We start from the raw sequence: 14,678 nt of genomic DNA on the forward strand, positions 1-14,678 counted from the left end.
ATACGCCGTGAGTCGGCCGCAAGTTCAGGAGATTACGAGATACGCAGTGAGTTGGCCACCAAGTTCAGGAGATTACGAGATACGCCGTGAGTCGGCCAGCAAGTTCAGGAGATTACGAGGTACGTCGTGAGATGGCTGCAAATTCAGGAGATTACGAGGTAGGCCGTGAGTTGGCCAGCGAGTTCAGGAGATTACGAGATATGCCGTGAGTTGGCCAGCAAGTTCAGGAGATTAAGAGATACGCAGTGAGTTGACCAGGAAGTTCAGGAGATTACGAGATATGCCGTGAGTTAGCCAGCAAGTTCAGGAGATTACGAGGTACGCCGTGAGGTGGCCGGCGAGTTCAGGAGATTACAAGGTATGCTGCTTTCTTGTTTTACACACTTTGTATAAAACTAATAAATTGCAGGACAACGGAGTATTACAGTTTAACTCTTTTATTAAGCATTAGATCTGTGATCTTACTCATAGCAGCACCAGAGGGTGGAGCCTGGCATTAGGACCCCTAGCCTGGGTCTTCCAAACAATAGTAGTCCTTACAGATGCCTGCAGGCCAATGACAACTCAGCATGTGATCACGTGAATATAATAGGTATTCCTTACAGATGCCTGCGGGCCAATGATAATTCAATATGCAAATGTTACATCCCCTTTCTTTTAAAAGAAAAATGTTATGCATTACTTTTAAACCTTTCTTCTACATAATGTTCTCAGTAGCATAAACATATAAGTAAACTCAGCATTTAACTAGCACTGAAAACATCTCAACGTTTCAATAACGATGTACAGTTTTTTTTAGGGCAGCGATCCGCCTACACCCTTTGACAGTTCACAAGTCAAGGATAACTCTAGGCTTGACCTCTCATCCCGACCTTGTGTGGTATGAAACTGAGCATGCTCCTGAATCGGTCAACAATTCAGGTTCAGGTTTAGGTTCAGGTAAGTATGATGTGTTTTGTGTAGTGCTCTGTTCATTACACTCTGTTGAACTGATCCTCTCGTCGGAATGACGGTGTTGTTCCTTGGTGTTCAGGAGGTGCCTGCGATTGCGGCGGTACACCTGTCCTTCTGGGGTGCGGACGTGATACGATCGCTCAGGGTCAGCTGGCTGGATGACGACTGCTGGCTTCCAGTAGTCATGCTCCTGGATTCTGATGGATTCTCCATTGTGCAGCGGCAGCAGTAGTCTAGCTGACCTGTCATAGTATCTCTTTTGGTGTTGCTGTCTCTGTACACGTTTTACATGCACTTGCTTGCAGCTTACGACCTCTGGCTGCAGCTGCTGGTTGGTGCTTGGAAGGATTGAGCGAAGTCTGCGGCTCATTAACAGCTGTGCTGGTGACTTGAAGTTGGCAACCGGAGTGTTGCGGTACTCCAGGAGACTGATGTAGGGGTTTCTTTCATCCGCTTTGGCTTTGTCCATGAATGTTTTTGCAATCTGGACAGTTTTTTCAGCAAGGCCATTACTTTGAGGGTAATGTGGGCTTGATGTGACATGTGTGAAATCCCATGCCTTGGCAAATGACTCGAACTCTTTTGATTTGTATTAGGGGCCATTGTCTGAGACTAAAGTCTCTACCATGCCATGCCTGGCAAAGGCTGCCTTTAGCTTGTGGATCACAGCTGCAGATGTGGTGCTGTGAAGCTTGTCCAGTTCAAAAAATCTGCTGTTGTAATCAACAGTCACTATGTAGTCCTCGTTGTTCCATGTGAACAGATCTGTTGCCACGACCTGCCAGGGCCTGTCTGGGGTACGGTGAGGTATCATGGGCTCTTTGACATTTGATGGGCGGCGTTCTAGACAAATGGAACATTTTCCGACAATGTCCTCAATGTGTTTGCACATTCCAGGCCAAAACATAATGTCACGTGCTCTTTGTTTGCATTTTTCCATGCCCATATATCCAGCATGAATTCTTGTCAACATCTCTTCTCTGAGACTGGTAGGAATGATGATTTTCTCCCCTTTGAAGATGATTCTGTTGATTTGTGACAGTTCGTCTCTGTGGTTCCAAAATTCAGATATGCTCTGAGGGCATTTCCTCCTTTCCTCAGGCCATCCTTCATGTATGACTTTGCTCAGCAGTGTGAGTTGTGCATCTTTCTCTGTTCCTGCTCAGATCTCCTTCAGTTTTGAGTCACTCACAGGTAAGCTGTTGTACACCATGTGCACCTGCACATCCATGCTTTCACTGAGGCTGCTGTCCTGGTAGCTAAGAGACTTTCTGGAGAGCGTGTCTGTGACAGGAATGTCTTTGTCTGGACAGTGAATGATTGTGAAGTCATACTTCTGTAGCTGAAGGATCATTCTCTGTAGCCTTGGTGGGGCTGCGGCTAGTGGTTTCCTCATGATTGACTCGAGGGGCTTGTGGTCGGATTCCACAATGACTTGTCGGCCATAGACGTAATGGTGGAAACACTTACATCGAAACAGAATTGCATATAGCTCTTTCTCGATTTGAGCATAGTTGATTTCACTGTCTGAGAGAGATCTGGAAGCGTAGCCGATAGGCTTTCCTTCTTGCAGTAATACTGCGCCTAGTTTGTACTTTGATGCATCCACTTGTAGTCTGAGCTCTTTGTTGGGGTTGAAGTAGGCAAGAACTGGTCCTGGTTCTCTGGTGATTAGGTCTTTCATTTTCTGAAATGCTGTGTCATGTTTTTTTCCCACAGGAACTCATTGGATTGTTTGAGCAACTGACGCATGGGTGCGTTGATTTCGGAGAGGCTCGGGGCAAACTTGGCTAAGTAGTTAACCATGCCTAGTACTGTCTCTAGCTCTGCGCGGTTCTTCGGTGGCTCCATCTTCTTGATGGCGGAGATTTTCTCTGGGTCCGGATTAATGCCATCAGTTGAGAGGCGATGCCTGAAATAACTGATCTCGGTGGATCCGATTATGCTTTTCTCGGGGTTGAGCCGGATACCTTTCTCCCGTGATCTTTGTAGCATCGCACGGAGGTTCCTGTCATGTTCCTCTCTATTCCTGCCATAGATGAGGATGTCGTCTACGATTGCGACTACTCCGTTGAGGCCTTCATAGGTTTCGGCGATCTTCCGCTGGAATTCATCTTGAGCTGAGATAAGACCAAATGGTAAACGCAGAAATCGGTAGCGTCCAAATGGTGTGTTGAACGTTCTTAGCTTAGATGACTCTTCTGTGAGCTTGATAGTCCAGTATCCTGATCATGCGTCCATTACACTGAAGTAACGTGCTCCCACTAGCTTGGGTGTGATGTCATCTAGCATTGGTAGAGGGTAGTGAGGGCGCTTGATAGCCTTGTTCAAAGCTCTGGGGTCGAGACAGATTCTGAGCTTGCCTGTTTCTCAACCACTACTAATGTGTTGGCCCACTCTGTTGGTTCTGTTTCCTGGACGATGATTTCTGTATTCTCCATGCTCTGCAGCTCCTCCTTCAGGCGACTACGTAGAGCAAGGGGTATCCTTCTCAGTGGGCAAACCACAGGGGTTGCTGCTGGGTCAAGGTGAATAGTGCATTCACCTGTGAATAGTCCGATTCCTTTGAAAACGTCAGCAAACTCCTCCATGACTGTCTGTTTCTCAACTGGTGCTGTCAATGATAGCACTAGCTTGACGAGGTCCATGTCTAAACATGCCTTTAGACCTAGCACTGGAGGTGCTCGAGTGTCAACAATGTAAAAGTCCAACATCATGTCGCTTTCTTTGTACTTGCATTTCATCACGCATGTGCCTTTTACAATGAGCTGCTCACCCCCATAGTCGGTCAGTATGCACGAGGTGGGCTGTAGCTCACACTCATCCTTCAAGCTGTGATACTCACTCAGAGGAATTACATTAACCTGAGCTCCAGTGTCTAGTTTAAACTTAAGGGCCTAGAAATTCAGTTGTTAGCGCCAGCCGCTAGCGCCTTAGGAGGAGGAGAAGTGGGGCGCTAAGCGGCTAGCGCCCGGGCGCGGCGCGATCTGTGCCTCTCGCGAACTTCACTCAAGATTTAGCGGTGGCGCTAAACCGCCGCGCCCGCTCAGCTGCGCGCGCAGATCGTGACGTCATTTCATGGTGCAACGCCCTTGGTGCGCCCCGAACCGGAACTTCAGTGGCGCCGCCCTTCTTTGCACCTGGCGCCCCCAGCGACTGGTAGAGGGGAACGGTTTCCAGTCGCTGCGGGGCGCGGGGGGCGCTATTTAAAGGGGACTCCTCCTGCATTATAAGTGGCAGCCATTTTGTGCCAGTCCTTCTGTGTGAGAGACAAAGGCAGAGAGCTTTTTGCTTTGACTCAGCGCTCGCACAGGTACTTCTGGCTTCAGGCCAAAGCTTTGCACTTGGATTTCACTTTCAGTGCCATAGCCTTGAGTCACCACATATAGTGGGGGCTGCAATGGGTGGAAACATTGGATTTCTGCATTGCATTCAAAGGGATCAGAGACGCCGTGAGAGAGTGCCAGTCATGGCCAAATGGAGAAGGGCCAACAGGCATCGGCACAGGAGGCCTTACCCACCCAGGGTATACTGCCAGCCGTTCTCATATCTGAACATGTCTGAGGAGCAGTGTGTTCGGAGGCTGCGATTCAGAAGGGAGGTGGTCACTGAGATCTGCCACCTGCTTCGCACAGATCTGCAGCCACAGCTGAGGAGCAGGACATTTCTGTCGGTGGCAGTGAAGGTGACGGTGGCTCTCAACTTCTATGCCACCGGCTCCTTCCAATCCGCTACTGGGGACATTGCAACATCTCCCAGTTCGCGGTACATTGCTGCATCCGCCAGGTGAACAATGCCCTTTTCAGAAAGAGACGTCAGTACATCTCCTTCCCCATGACCCTGGACAAGCAGCAAGAGCGTGCAATGGGATTTGGAAGAATAGCAGGCTTCCCCATGGTCCAGGGCGTAGAACTGATGAACCAGCAATGGTCAGGCCTTGCTTCAGGGCTGCAGTGTGCAGGGCATGGCAGCCAAATAAGTCGACCCTCCCCCTTTAAGAGCTGACCGGCGCCAGCGTGTCTGCCTTCATTCAGAAACTTGCGGCACCTGCGCTGCGCCCACCCTTGGTGTTAGCGCCTCGGCACGCCGGCTTAGCGCCTTATGATAGTCGCGCATCGCCTGCTTTAGCGCAGCAGCAACCTCTTGGGACGATGCAACTGAATATCGACGAAGGTGGCGCTAAGTTGCGCCAGGTGCTAAATTTAGCGAACGCCCGGCTGTAGCGCCCCAAACGTGGCTATACTGAATTTCTAGGCCAAACTCTGTACCCTGTTTTCCTATCTCAATATCTGCAAAGGCTTGCTCAGTCTCTGAAATCTGTTTTTTCTGTGACACAGAATCAATAAACAGTTCCTCTGCATTTGGCTCTCTATCTGGCATTTGGCTGTCACTCGCTGTGTGTACTGTTCTTCCAAAAACAGTCCTGCAAACTTTACCAACGTAGTTCCGTTTACCACATTTAGCACATTGCCTTCCTTTGGCAGGGCAGTGCTCCTTTTCCCCATGCACCTTGTTTCCACAATATCCACAGTTTTTGAAGCGTTTTATGTCTGTGTCGCTCATTTTTAGAACTCTCTCTGTTCTTTCTGTTCTGAAACACGCTCTCTGGGCGGTGTTCTTTGGTGCGTGTCTATTAACTCCGTGCACTGTCTGTGCACGCGAGCTGCTCGTGGCGCCGGTTATGGTTTTCAACTGTGCTTGAGGCTATCTCGTGCGATCTAGTTATGCCCATAGCTTTGTCCAGCGTTAGCCCGGACCCAACATTCAAAAGTTTCTCTCTCACTTTAGCTGAATGTATTCCAAATACGATGCAGTCTCTGACCATCTCATCTTTATCTGCATATTCACAGTCTTTTACCAGCAGTTTTAACTCAGTCACAAACTGTTCAAACGACTCACTAGCTCCTTGTATTTTCTCCTGAATCTTGTACCTAGCGAATATCGTATTTGTCTTGGGCATCACATATGGTTCAAAACAGTCAAAATAACTTTTCAGTACCTTTGCTTCATCCGCGGTGAGAGACCATGTGTTAAAAATGTCTCTCCCTTTTTCTCCGATCCACAGGAGTAGGTAACTGCATCTTTCTTCCTCCCCTTTGCTTTTCAGCGGACCCGAGAACATCAACTCCACGTGTTGCTTGAACTTGCGCCATTCTCTAGGTAAGTTCAAAGATTCCCAATTCATTTGAGGCAAGGGAGCTCCAACAATGTCCATTTACAATCCCTATTCTGACACCATGTCTTGTTTTACACACTTTGTATAAAACTAATAAATTGCAGGACAACGGAGTATTACAGTTTAACTCTTTTATTAAGCATTAGGCCTGTGATCTTACTCATAGCAGCACCAGAGGGTGAAGCCTGGCATTAGGACCCCTAGCCTGGGTCTTCCAAACAATAGTAGTCCTTACAGATGCCTGCAGGCCAATGACAACTCAGCATGTGATCACATGTGAATATAATAGGTATTCCTTACAGATGCCTGCGGGCCAATGATAATTCAATATGCAAATGTTACAGCTGTGAGTTGCGAATCTCCAGAACTTGCTGGTTGATTTACATCGCTTTGCCGTTTGCTTTGCTCAAATGGCATCTCACCATTTGCCTCCCTTCCTTTCTGTCTCTTTTCTCTCTCTCTCTCTCTCTTAATCCAATCTTTCTTTCCCCCACTCTATTTCTCTTTCTGTACCTGATTTGATTCTAATTCCCTCTCCTTCTCTATCATTCCTCTGTTTATTTTGCAATTCTTAAATTAAATTGGTTAAGGAGATACACTGTTGGTCCCGTTGTTCGCTAAAGTCCCAGAACCCCATTGCCCTCACTATCAGCTCGCACTCCCAACAAGTTATAGCGCAAATTATATTCAAGCTGAAGGGTGCAGGTAAAAGTCTAACTAATGACATTCACCACGAGTTGCAAGATTTGGCCCAATTAATCGTTTATGTAGCCAAGTCAAATAATTTTCTTAATCTTTCTGTCATCGGCACATGACTATTTTAGCAAGACTTCAGTGTTTAATACAAAGCTCAATTGTAGATTAAAATTTATTTAAGAAGTTACACCTCCAGTCACTGAAACTCCTGCAACTTCAGATAGTGAATGTACGGTGTACATCGCCAATCTCGCCATTGCAGGAAAATCTGGGCCCATGAACTTTATTAAGGTCACCCGGCAAGTTACTTTTAAAATTAACTCTCAGTTCAAATTAAGCTGTTTTGAGTATTGAGTTTAAGTTTAGTTTTAAAATTTTGAACAATAATATTGATGCCCTTGTTTGCTGCACATCCTTTGCTCTTATATAACCACAAGCACTAAAGAGATTCTGGCATACTTTTACAGACAAAAGTTTAATGGGATCATGAAACCCTTTTCACAATGACTTTAATATAGACGTTAACTGTCAATGGTCAGTTTAACCATGCAGCAATCTTTTTTTGGCAGTATTGTACTTTAGTCTCTCAAGAGGGACAGTGACACAGTGAGAGATTTGTGCGCTTATTTATCTGCAAGACATAGATAGCAGTGCTTGAGATGTCAACCGCACTATAGAAACTGCTCTATTTATATGTTTTCACAGCTGAAAGACAAGGTATTGCCAGCAGTCCCACAGACAAGATAAGCTGCAACCCAAAGTGACAAAGGGCTCCTGAATCGATCATTATTTTTCCACTTCGCCTGACTAACTCGAAAATCACCAACTGTTCACTTCAAAGAAAACACAGCTGCAAGTGACGCAAATACCATTAGGGAGAAAATGATTTTTTTTTAAGATTATCATATTACAAAATCAGACTGCAGGTGCAAGTTGTTAATTTTGCAACTCATGATTTAAGCCTGGGAGACGAGGACTTGCTAGCACTTTACTCTGAATCGCATCATTGTTAGGCCACTATTAAACATGACAGTCTAGGACTCGGTTAAATGGAGATACGGTGCTACTGGTTTAGAACAAACATGAGAAAGTAGTCTGGATACAAAGGACTTGACATCAATTATTGAAGCCAATTCAGTATTATGTGAAGGAAATGGAGAAAGTGGCAGTCAATAGGATCATGTTCTGGTTCTTTTCTATCCAATTCCTCCTGCTGATAGTGAAAATCCAATCCATACAGAGAAACAGCCTTACATTACATAACTTTAAAAACTGATTTGACCTGCTTTGTGTATGGTAATGCGTTCGTTATGGACTTACAATGCCAGTTCCACTTTGCTATATATGATTTGTATTTTGGTGATTTGCCCTCTTATCTGGCAACTAAATGTGTCAGCGTAATCCCGTGCAGCACGATTTAATTTGCCAATTTTTGCTAATATTGTGCCAGTTTTTAAAAGACTAAAGAACAAAAGCCACAGCAGAGCAAGCTACTGGCCAACTGACCTGAATCTATCATACGCTACACGGTTTGTGCTGTCCCCTTGTTCATGCCCAAAGGACCAGCGAGAATGACTGCATAACTTCCTTTATTTTATAGATTTAAGCTAGCTGAATGGTTTATTTAACTGCTTAATTATGTTTTCCTAAACGGCTGCAAAAGGACACCTGTGGTGTGTTTCTCAGGCCAGTTCTCAGATTTAACCAGGTCAATGGTACATTTATCTATAATTGTTGCTTAGTGTAAACAAACTGGTTGAAGAAGTAAAACAAAATTAAGCACAATATGAAGTAGCAACTTAACTGAAAAATACATGATGGACTCACAATTACTCAGCAATCAGATGGGCTTTCACAGATCCATTATGTAATGCTGCTGGACTGATTAATTCCACAGAAGGAGGCAATTTGCTGCCCATTTAAATGTGCAAAGTGGTCCAATTAAAAGAAAATGCACCAAATTAATTTTTCTTTTCCACTTATAGATTTTTCAAACTCTAATTTTGCTTAAACAAATCTTTACACAAGCAATTATTTTCTCAGGTATTATAACTGGAGGCTTAGAAAGTTCCAATTTATTTAGCTCACGTATTACAAATTGTCTTGAAATAAAAATAAGGAACCTTAAAAAAAGAGAAGATTAATAGAATTTTAATTTGGTTATATGCATGTTTTAATATTATGCCTGGTATAAAAGCGCACTTTAAAATTTGCATGAAACTGCGACAAAGATGACAAATTGACTAATTTGTATTTAATTGCATTTTAGTAAAAACAAAATTAGCTGGGGTGAAAAGAATAATTGTGCAGGACATATTGAAGAATACAATTTATACAGACATGCTTGGTGTACACATTACATGTTTGTACTATTCCTGCATAAGATACAAGCACACATATATTGCGTAGTCAACTGGAAGGGTTACTGTCAGTGTACTTAGAATATAAATTGCAGCAATAGCCCCATTATACTCATTAGAAACACAGCCCAATACTTTCCTTCTCACCGCTAAGTTAAAAGTTGGTACTCTTTATACCAGATAACTGAGAAATGGACAAAAGAGCTGAATTCCAGAGGTGAGGTGAGAGTGACTGCCCTTGACATCAAGGCAGCATTTGATCGAGTGTGGCATCAGGAAGCCCTAGTAAAGGTTGTAATCTCTGGATTACTCCCGGTGCCACGTGCTAGTGAGTATAGGAATAGGAGGATAGAGCAGATGAATGCGTGGCTAAAGAGTTGGTGCAGGAGGGAGGGCTTTAGTTTCCTGGATCACTGGGCCTGCTTCTGGGGAAGGTGGGACTTGTACAAGTCGGACGGGTTGCACCTGAACCAGAACGGGACAAATATCCTTGCGGGGAGGTTTGCTAGCACTGTTCGGGGGGGTTTAAACTAACTTGGCAGGGGGATGGGATACAGAGTGGAGCTATAATAGGGGGTGATGTACAGCCAAATATAGAGGAAAAAATAAGTCAGACTGGAAGGCAGAGCAAATATGTAACGGCACAAGGGAGTAGGGCAAGGCTAAATGGCATTTATTTTAATGCAAGGAGTCTTACGAATAAGGTGGATGAACTGAAGTTGTTGATGAACACATGGGAGTATGATATTGTTGCTATCACGGAGATATGGTTGAGGGAGGGGCAAGACTGGCAGCTCAATATTCCGGGGTATAGAATCTTCAGGCGAGACAGAGGGCGGGGGGGGTAAAAGAGGAGGGGGTGTCGCAATATTAATTAAGGAGACAATTACTGCTGTAAGGAGGGATGATATATTAACAGGTTCCTCTAATGAGGCCATATGGGTTGAACTTAAAAACAAAAAGGGGGCTAGCACTTTGCTGGGAGTGTACTATAGGCCCCCAAACAGCCAGGGGGAGATAGAGGAACAGATATGTAGGCAAATCTCAGAGAAGTGTGCAAATAATAGGGTAATTATAGTGGGGGATTTCAACTTCCCCAATATTAACTGGGATAGTCAGAGTATGAAAGGCTTAGAGGGTGCAGAATTCTTAAAGTGCATCCAGGAGAGCTTTTTGAGCCAGCATGTAGAAAGTCCTACAAGAGAGGGGGCGGTACTGGACCTAATTCTAGGGAATGTGGCCGGGCAAGTGGTAGAAGTGTTAGTAGGTGAGCACTTTGGTGACAGTGACCATAATTCGGTGAGATTTAAGGTAGTCATGGAAAAGGACAAGGATGGACCAGAAATAAAGGTTCTAAATTGGGGGAAGGCCGATTTTAATATGATAAGGCAGGATCTGGCCAATGTGGACTGGGATCAACTACTTGAAGGAAAATCCACATCGGAGCAATGGGAGTCTTTCAGAAAGGAAATTGAGAGAGTACAATGGCAACATGTTCCCGTAAAGGTCAAGGGTGGGACCAACAAGCCCAGGGAACCTTGGATGTCAAGGGATATACGAGAATGGATTCGGAAAAAAAGGGGGGCTTTTGGCAGATACAAAGGACTAAAGACAGAGGAAGCCCTAGAGGAGTATAAAAAGTGCAGGGGGATACTTAAAAAAGAAATTAGGAGAGCAAGGAGGGGCCATGAAATAACACTGGCGAGCAAAATAAAGGAAAATCCTAAGGTGTTTTATATAAGTATATTAAGGGCAAGAGGATAACTAGGGAAAGAGTAGGGCCCATTAGGGACCAAAGTGGCAAGCTGTGTGTAGAGCCAAAGGATGTAGGTGGGGTTTTAAATGAATTTTTTGCATCTGTGTTCACTATGGAGAAGGACGATGTAGACATAGAAATCGGGCAGGGGGACTGTGATATATTTGAACACATTAGCATCAAGAGGGAGGAGGTACTAGCGGTTTTAGCAGGCTTAAAAGTGGATAAATCCCCAGGCCCGGACGAGATGTATCCCAGGCTACTATGTGAGGCAAAGGAGGAGATTGCAGGGGCTCTGACACAAATTTTCAGAACCTCTCTGGCCACAGGGGATGTGCCAGAGGACTGGAGAACAGCTAACGTAGTACCATTATTCAAGAAGGGTAGTAGGGATAAACCAGGGAATTACAGGCCAGTGAGCCTAACATCAGTGGTAGGGAAATTATTGGAAAAAATTCTGAGGGACAGAATTAGTCTCCACTTGGAGAGGCAAGGATTAATTAGGGATAGCCAGCATGGCTTTGTCAAGGGAAGATCATGTCTGACCAATTTGATTGAATTTTTCGAGGGGGTGACTAGGTGTGTGGATGAGGGTAGTGCAGTGGATGTGGTTTACATGGATTTCAGTAAGGCTTTTGATAAAGTCCCGCATAGGAGACTGGTCAGGAAGGTAAGAGCCCATGGGATCCAGGGTGATTTGGCACATTGGATCCAAAACTGGCTTAGTGGCAGAAGGCAGAGGGTGATGGTGGAAGGTTGTTTTTATGACTGGAAGCCTGTGTCCAGTGGGGTACCACAGGGATCGGTGCTGGGTCCCTTGCTGTTTGTGGTCTACATTAATGATTTGGATCTGAATGTAAAAGGTATGATCAGTACGTTCGCAGATGACACGAAAATTGGTGGGGTGGTAAATAGCGAGGAGGGAAGCCTCAGGCTACAGGACGATATAGATGGATTGGTCAGATGGGCGGAACAGTGGCAAATGGAATTTAACCCTGAAAAGTGTGAGGTGATGCATTTTGGACGGACTAACAAGGCAAGGGAATACATAATGAATGGTAAGACCCTAGGAAAGACAGAGGGTCAGAGGGACCTTGGTGTGCATGTACATAGATCCCTGAAGGCAGCAGAACAGGTGGATAAGGTGGTTAAAAAGGCATATGGGATACTTGCCTTCATTAGCCGAGGCATAGAATATAAGAGCAGGGAGGTTATGATGGAGCTGTACAAAACGCTGGTAAGGTCACAGCTGGAGTACTGTGTGCAGTTCTGGTCGCCACACTATAGGAAGGATGTGATTGCTTTGGAGAGGGTGCAGAGGAGATTTACCAGGATGTTACCTGGGCTGGAGCGCTTCAGCTATGAAGAAAGACTGGACAGGCTGGGGTTGATTTCCTTGGAGCAGAGAAGGCTGAGGGGGGACCTGATTGAGATATACAAAATTATGAGGGGCATAGATAGGGTAGATAGAAAGGAACTTTTCCCCTTAGTAGAGGGGTCAATAACCAGGGGGCATAGATTCAAGGTAAGGGGCAGGAGGTTTAGAGGGGATTTGAGGAAAAACTTTTTCACCCAGAGGGTGGTTGGAATCTGGAACTCTGCCTGAAAGGGTGGTAGAGGCAGGAACCCTCACAACATTCAAGAAGCATTTGGATGAGCACTTGAAATGCCATAGCATACAAGGCTACGGACCAAATGCTGGAAAATGGGATTAGATTAGACAGAGCTTGATGGCTGGTGCGGACGCGATGGGCCGAAGGGCCTCTTTCTGTGCTGTATAACTCTATGACTCTATGACTCTAAAATTGAAGTCAATGGGAATCAGTGGGAAAACTCTCCACTGGCTCAAGTCATACCTAGCACAAAGGAAGATGGTTGTGGTTGTTGGAGGCCAATCATCTCAGCCTCAGGACATCACTGCTGGAGTTCCTCATGGCAGTGTCCTAGGCCCAACCATCTTCAGCTGCTTCATCAATGACCTTCCCTCCATCATAAGGTCAGAAGTGGGGATGTTCGCTGATGATTGCACAGCGTTCAGATCACAATTCCTCAGATAATGAAGCAGTCTGTGCCTGTATGCAGCAAGCTTGGGCTGATAAGTGGCAAGTGATATTTGTGCCACACAAGTATCAGGCAATGGACAATCTCCAACAAGAGAAAGTCTAACCCCCTTCCCTTGACATTCAATGGCATTACCATCGTCGAATCTCTCACCATCAACATCCTGGGGGGTCACCATTGACCAGAAACTTAAGTGAACCAGCCACATAAATACTGTGGCTACAAGAGCAGGTCAGAAGCTGTGTATTCTGCAGCGAGTGGCTCACCTCCTGACTCCCCAAAGCCTTTCCACCATCTACAAAGCACAGATCAGGAGTGGGATGGAATACTCTCCACTTGCCTGGATGAGTGCAGCTCCAACAATACTCAAGAAGCTCGAAACCATCCAGGACGAAACAGCCTGCTTGATTGGCACCCCATCCACCACCTTAAACATTCACTCCCTCCACCACCAGCGTACCGTGGCTGTAGTGTGCAACATCTACAAGATGCACTGCAGCAATTCGCCAAAGCTTCTTCGACAGCACCTCCCAAACCCGCAACCACTTCCACCTAGAAGGACAAGGGCAGCAGACGCATGGGAACACCACCACCTCCAAATTCCCTACCAAGTCACACACTATACTGACTTGGAAATATGTCATCATTCCTTTATTGTCGCTGGGTCAAAATCCTGGAACTCCCTCCCTGCATTCATCCAGGCAAGTGGAGAGTATTCCTCCCTAACAGTACCTTCACCACACAGACTGCAGCAGTTCAAGAACGCAACTCATCACCACCTTCTCAAGGGCAATTGTGTATGGGCAATAAATGCTGGCCTTGCCAGCAATGCCCACATCCTGTGAGGGAATAAAAAAAGTTAAACTACATAATTAACAATTTTTACACCTTACAATATCTTCATTTTGTGACTTTTCTGTTAGAGATTATAAAGCTATGTTCCCTCACCCATGTTTCCTTCTGGTACAATCTGTCATTCACTCTACTGTCTACTGCCTGACATACTTGTATTGGGTTTCTCAATTTTGATATATATCTACCTACCTACCACAATCAAAATAACTACTGAAATTATAGTGAGCACATTTTCCAACATCATCTGCTTAGATTTGTATTTACTCTCTGGTGAATACTCATGGGAGGAGCAGATATTTGGCAATGGAGTGGATTTATTTTTGGAGTCACCTACCTTCACATGCTGTAGAGGATAATACTCGATTAAAAGTGATTAAAAGGCCCGTGAAGAGTTGGTATTTTGATCTTAAAAATATGCCCTGTATTGAATTTAAAGAAAGAACTATCTATTCTGGGCAAATTCAGTTCTGGATGCAAAATTGGTCTTTTAAGAAAATGCCACAATATAATGAAACAAATTGGCACATGTTATCCATTCTGCACATTCTCAAAATTATGCAATAAAAGATTGGATATCTCAATCTATCTGGGTCATCATATCAATTAGAAACTGTAAATTAATAATTCTTTTAAAATATTGGTTTAATCTTTTTCCTTTATTCGTTGTATTCATCAAGATAACGGATGTGAGTACGCCTCTGCTTTTATTACCTAGTCTTTGCATCAAACATTTGGAGATCGGCTATAGCAAAGACAGCTACCCTGTCCCACAGTGCCCCCTCTCCCCACCCTAATCATAGAAAAGCAATCCATTACTCCA

The sequence above is a fragment of the Somniosus microcephalus genome, chromosome 12 (assembly GCF_052327205.1).
Source record: "Somniosus microcephalus isolate GS21.2 chromosome 12, FLI_Smic_1.0, whole genome shotgun sequence".
Lineage (NCBI taxonomy): Eukaryota > Metazoa > Chordata > Chondrichthyes > Squaliformes > Somniosidae > Somniosus > Somniosus microcephalus.